This window comes from Oreochromis aureus, linkage group 3 (assembly GCF_013358895.1).
Source record: "Oreochromis aureus strain Israel breed Guangdong linkage group 3, ZZ_aureus, whole genome shotgun sequence".
Classification (NCBI taxonomy): Eukaryota; Metazoa; Chordata; class Actinopteri; order Cichliformes; family Cichlidae; genus Oreochromis; species Oreochromis aureus.
The window spans coordinates 82,528,253-82,534,265 of record NC_052944.1 but is presented as its reverse complement, the minus strand read 5'-3'; the positions used below and the strand labels follow the sequence as shown (position 1 = coordinate 82,534,265).

The 6,013-nt window shown below is 43.1% G+C and overlaps 1 long non-coding RNA gene across 1 annotated transcript; it reads left to right on the top strand.

Annotated features, from left to right (window-relative positions):
- The first annotated feature begins 4,326 nt into the window (after window positions 1–4,326).
- Window positions 4,327–4,980, top strand: LOC120438345. The gene is made up of 2 exons (XR_005611816.1): window positions 4,327–4,394; window positions 4,741–4,980. It is a non-coding gene; the product is annotated as an uncharacterized LOC120438345 (long non-coding RNA).
- The last annotated feature ends 1,033 nt before the right edge of the window (window positions 4,981–6,013 follow it).

Below are 6,013 nucleotides of genomic sequence, written 5' to 3'. Positions count from 1 at the left end.
GGTAGGTCTTAAAGGGTTAATGGAATAGACGTGGACTACATTGAAGTGGGAACGCCAGCTGAATAGTGTGAGTGTAGCTTGAGGCTATGTCAACACTAACGCGTTTTTGTTTGAAAATGCATCGTTTTCTCTCAATTTTGGCATCCGGTCCACACTGAGACGGCGTTTTCGCTGATGGAAAGCGCAGTGGTTTGAAAACGCTCTTGAAAACAAATACATCTGAAAACGGTGGTTTTGCGTTGCAGTGTGGACAGCAAAAACAGAAACTTTCTAAAACAATGACGCATGTTAACCTTATGATGCAGTCATGTGACCAATTAAACTAAGATAGCGGAGGGCATTACACAGCAGTTGTTTTGTTTGCTCTCAATTTTGACAGTCCTGTTAAAGATTAATATCAGTCTGTACATGCTCCAGATTTCTTGAAATTATTTAACTCTCAATCAGTTTTGCAACTTTTTACTTTTGTGTTACTCACAGCAACAAGTCCACCTCATTGTTTGTCCATTTAAAAAACTCTGTGCTTTTCCTCAACATTTTGTTGCCACGTTTCAAAGAGCCCGTGTTCTGGGAATCCATCCTACCTAACATACAATCCTACCTGTTGTTTCTGTGCATGCGCAAAACCATCTTACCTTTGTTAATCTGAGCTACAAGCATACTTTAACAGCTAAAATTCAGTGGCAAACCATCCTACCATTGTCAATAACAGCTAGAAACACACTCTGACACTTAATTTTACCCATCAAACAATGATACCTTTGTGAATGTTACCTACAAGCATACTTTAACGGGTAAAATTAAGTAGCAAACTGTCCTGGCTTTTTGAATACGAGCTACAACAGGGGTGGGCAATCCCAGTCCACGAGGGCTGGTGTCCCTGCAGGTTTTAGATGTGTTCTCAAACCAACACAGCTGATATAAATGGCTAAATTAGCTCCTGAACATGTCCTGAAGTTCTCCAGAGGCCTGGTAACTAACTAATCATGTGATTCAGGTGTGTTGACCCAAGGTGAGATCTAAAACCTGCAGGGACACCGGCCCTTGTGGACTGGGATTGCCCACCCCTGAGCTACAAGCATACTCTGATGGGCAAAGTTAAATGGCAAAGTGTCATACCTACTTAAATTTGTGCTGGAATTACTCTGTGACAGTAGAAATGTGCATAAACTACTTACGGTAGGACGTTTTGCCAAAGTAGGATGGTTTGTCAGAATACCAGAATGTAAATAAGCAGCAGACCGAAATGAGGCAGGTCGAATCTTCTTGCATTTCACGCATGCACTGTACTGGCACGTAAGCGTTTTCGGCCGTTTCAATCTGGATGCGCAACGCTGTGAAAACGACTGAAGATGCTAGTGTGGACACGGAATGTTTTCAGAAGAGAACGCCGTTTTCCAATCTATCCGGGCTAATGTGGACGCAGCCTCATTCTTCTCTCAACGTCTTCACAATAGCAGCAGAAGACCTCATCCAGGAGCTGTTGAAGTACGAGTCTTTTTGATGGTAGCAATCAGGTGGAGACTTTTACTTCAAAAATCAGACGTCTTCATTTGCGCTGGGAGCAGGCACGATATTGGCCCATTTTTGGGGGTGCTTCAGCCAGAGCGATGGCAGCTGAGATGCAGCGGAGCGGAGGTGTGAGTGTCTGGCTTAAAACAGGACATGTTAGCTGCATTTAACCTTCAGTTACTTTTTATATAGTTAGGTAGGACTCAGACCATGTTTCTTTTTAGCAGAAAAACATCACACCCAGGTAACCTGCAGTGTTAAAAAAGTCTTTTCCGACGATGTTTGCAACTCAACAATCTGTCCTACTCTACAGTAAAATTAGCCATATCTGACATATATTGTACAAAAGGCCCCGTAGTTGTGAGTTTTATTCTGTTCAGTTGTTCACCTGTAGTTTCTTAGAGTGGCCAGTAGAGGTCACCCCACCGCTTTGTATGAAAGAGACTATGGGCAGGGAGAAACATAGGCAAGGCACCTGAGCTTTTCTGCTCCAGATTACCAGCAGAGAATTGGTCATTCTGTGAGGCGTGTGCGTTAATGAGCAACGTAAGTTTGTGATGTGTGAGAATGTGATGATAAGATGTGTTTGGGACTGTAACTGAGGTTAGGGGGGAAATGACTTTGTTTCTGTCTGTGCTGCTAGCGAGTGCTAAGCGGAGCTAAGCTAAGCTAAGCTAAGCTAAGCTAGGCTACCTCTCCTGCCGTGTGATTGGGGATAACTGTGTGCTGGGTTAGCTCAGTGGGTTTATATGTGAGACGTGGGTAATATATGGCTTATGGTAGCAAAGGGGATGTTAGTTTATTTCCCACCTGTGTTTCTGTTGATGTACTCTGAGTTACCATTGTGAACATTTCAGTGATGTACTATTTTCTTTCTGTTCATTTCAGAGACCACACACACACACACGCTCATATCCACACCGATGCACCCCCTACACTCCTAACTGCGCACCTAAAGTTGTATGTAACACCTGCTCCTCTGACGAGCCTGTTACCTTTGACCGTGTGAAGGCAATACAAGCGTCTAAACCATCCTTGGTGTCCTCATTGTCTCCTTCCTGAATATCCATCCGGGCCTAGAGTAGTGTTCTGGCCGACACTCCGGGGAGTGGTGGCTGCAAACCTGAATCAACACCTTACAGTCCTCCCATTCCGGGTTATCTACCCAACATATATAGCCTATTTAAAATCTAAAACTTAAGATTGTCCGTAGCCTACTGTTGTTACCGCTGTCTTGTTTGCAATGGATACTGAGAGAGGACTTTTTGTTAGTGATCTTAATAGACTTTTTTTCATATTAATGTAAATTTTCATCTAATTGAATACAATCTATTTGTGTATGATTGTCAGTCCAAAGAGGGAGAGAGGAAAGAGGGGAATGTGAGGAGAAAGTACAAGGTCAGGAAGAACCAGGTAAGAAAACAGAAACTGTTAAACTGACAAAGAGACAAAACCTGATTTTACTCATACAATCTGGCAGTTGTGTTCTCCTTATCCGGTCGTAAAGTCTGACGTTACTAGCCGTGTCTGGGTCTAAACTCCGCTGCAGGTCCATATATCAAACGATCACTATGGCATTACTGAGAGTTAAAAAACTGTCTAAAGTCTTTCATCTTTAATGAAATGATCAGCGTTCTGCTCTACCAGGTGTAACAATTGAGTTTAACATCCAGGCATCCATGAAAACGGAATTTATGACATTTAACGGAGTTAGAAGTTAGCACGAAGTTAGCTCGCTAACTTCCATCTAAATACAATATAGAATGTCCTGACTGCGGGGTTTTGGAAACAAATTAAAACGTACAGCTCTGCTATCACTTCCAACATAAATGAAGACAGAAAACTAAACAGCAGTGACGTTTGTAGGGTTACTGAAGTTTGGCTAGCTGGTATATAATGATGTGCTATGTGACTGCTAGTGACACAGCTATGTTAGCATAATATAAACAAGCTAACTTTTTTTCCACTCGATAAAAGTTAACATGAGGTTTCTCGGTGGTCAGGAACAAATGTAATCGCATGGTAGGATGCTGTAAAAGGACCAAACTTCAGTCAGGAGAACAACTGAGATAATCCATCCACAATACGAGGTTAGTCATTCATATACTGCTGCATGGGCTGTGCTGTAGTTACATCCTAAGGTTTTAAAAACTGAGCTTAAATAAATGATAAGCGGTAAATAAAAGCCGAGGGAGGTCAACAGTGATCACTGACTGTTTTAGGAGCTTTTTCAGATAAAATAGAAGAAAAAACAAAACATTAAACATGTTAACCCTTTAAAACCGGTCGGAGCGGGCACGCTCCGTTTTGCGTAACTATTTTTAAATCCCGGTAGCTCTGCAACCATGTAAGCGAGAGCAATAATTTTTTTTTCATATGAAACCGGAGGAGTTCTACTTACATCTTATGCCATCAGCTTGTCCTAGGTCACGGTTTCTTTCCACATATAGCTTTGCAAAAACTGCATAAAAAGCTCTTGCAGCAACAAAAACATAATATTCCAGAAACACGCTTTGCCGATCCGATCAGCTGTTCATAACACTTCCTACATTGGAATAGGGCTTTGGAGCGTGATGTCACGGGAGGTGGGCCACGCCCCCTTCCGCCATGACAGTAGGCCAGACACAGGATACAGCTTCAGCTATGGTTCGTACGTGTTGTGTTGTCAGGTGCAACGTTAGATCACACGAGCGCGAACGCAAGAAGCTGGATAATGGGCTCTCTTTTCATCGTTTTCCATCCTGGAGGCAACGTGAGGGATCCCATGTATCCGATATTACTAAACAAAGATGTCAGGCTTGCATTGCAGCGGTGAGACGAGCGGATCGAGTTCTGTGCAATCCCCAGCTTTTTGTTGGTTTGCTCTCCGCATTTTCTTTCCGGTGAGTTCTAAATTAATTCATGTCACTCTTAAAAGGCTTTTAGTGTTATTTTCAATGCACTGAGGTCATAGATAATGAGATAAAACATGCTAATGTGTGATGCTGCAGAACCACGTCATGTCGACTGAGTAGCTTATGATTTAGCATTATTGCAGGCAAACCAGCATATGAAATGGATGTAACAAATCCAGACTGGGCACCAACACTGCACATGGGCCTCTAAAAACATACTAAATTGCTCTCATTGTACACTAATCCGCACATAACTTCCAGATGAATCACACACCTGTCATTGGAATATTGGTGTACATTTACCTTATGTGTATGCACAAATTTTATCTTACAGGCTTTTGTTATGCAGCTGCAGAGTCTGAAGGTGTGCCGCGTGCAGAAGTGATCGATGAAGATCTGACAGAAGACCAACAACAAAATCACCATGTCATAGAGGCAGTGGACAGCAGTTGTGTTGGACAAGTGGAAGATATGAGGTACCAGCTGCAAATGTGGACAGTGGCGATCGGACAGACAGCATCACGGAAGCTAAAGGGCAGACGAAGGATTGTGTGTGCAATGAACAGGGCAGAGCAGAAATAAACACAACTCTGCTTGATAAGATTGTTAAGGTTTGCTGTGTTTTGGTGAATATGTGCCCCAGTGTGGTTGTCAAACCAGCGCCAAATGAAACGTGCTCTTGTTGAGTATTCATAAAGCTGTTGTGTTGCATGTGTAGTTCATTTTAAATAATTGTACTTTGTGTGATTTAGTCTTGTGCTTCCTTTAAACGTGGTTCCCAGAAATCCACATCAGGGAAGATGCGTGTCACAGCAAGGTCTCTCTGTGTCCACACAACGAGGTCACAGTGGTTGGCGCCGGTAACAAAGATATGCATTTGTACCTGACAGTAGTGTATCCAGTAATGGTGACAAATCCTCCAGTGTTGCAATAGGAATCTGCCTTTTTTGCGATCGCCTCCTTTTGCCTTGTGTTTATGTTTTCATCAAGACCACGTTTTTGGGCAGCTGCTGAGGAGAAGTCAATGTTATGTGCAACCTCGGGCTGTATCTTGGTCATATTTCTGGGCAATACCCAATATGCTGGCTCGTCTGTTACAGTTCTGGTGCCTCTGATACGCACTGTAGCCTCGACTTTAAACAAAAGAGCAGCGACATGGGTGCAGGTCTCTGCAACTCCGGCCATGCATGTGCAGTGAGCAGCCTCAACCCTCCCATTGGTGCTCACAATGACCCATGGCTGTAATGCAGTTTCATTCAGTCGTTGTTAGTGCAGTACCTGAAACACACAAAAACCACTTTTAATAAAAGGTCTGTAATGAACCAAGGCTAATATAGATGGGTTGGCTGTACGTGCAAATCAGAAACTGTAACAAGGAAGTTTTTTTAGAAAGTTATCAAGTTCAAACCGACTTACCTATGTCTTAACGACAACGTACTCGCAGCGTGGAGGCTTAAAGATGGACAAATCTTGCACCCAGCCGTTCATGAATTGGATGCGGGCCTCCAGGGGTTTATAATTCTTAAACTGGTTCGCTGTGTATGCGCTGACTCCACAGACAAGGTATGCGAAGATCGGGATAGGACAAAGGCGGTAGGTCGTCTGGG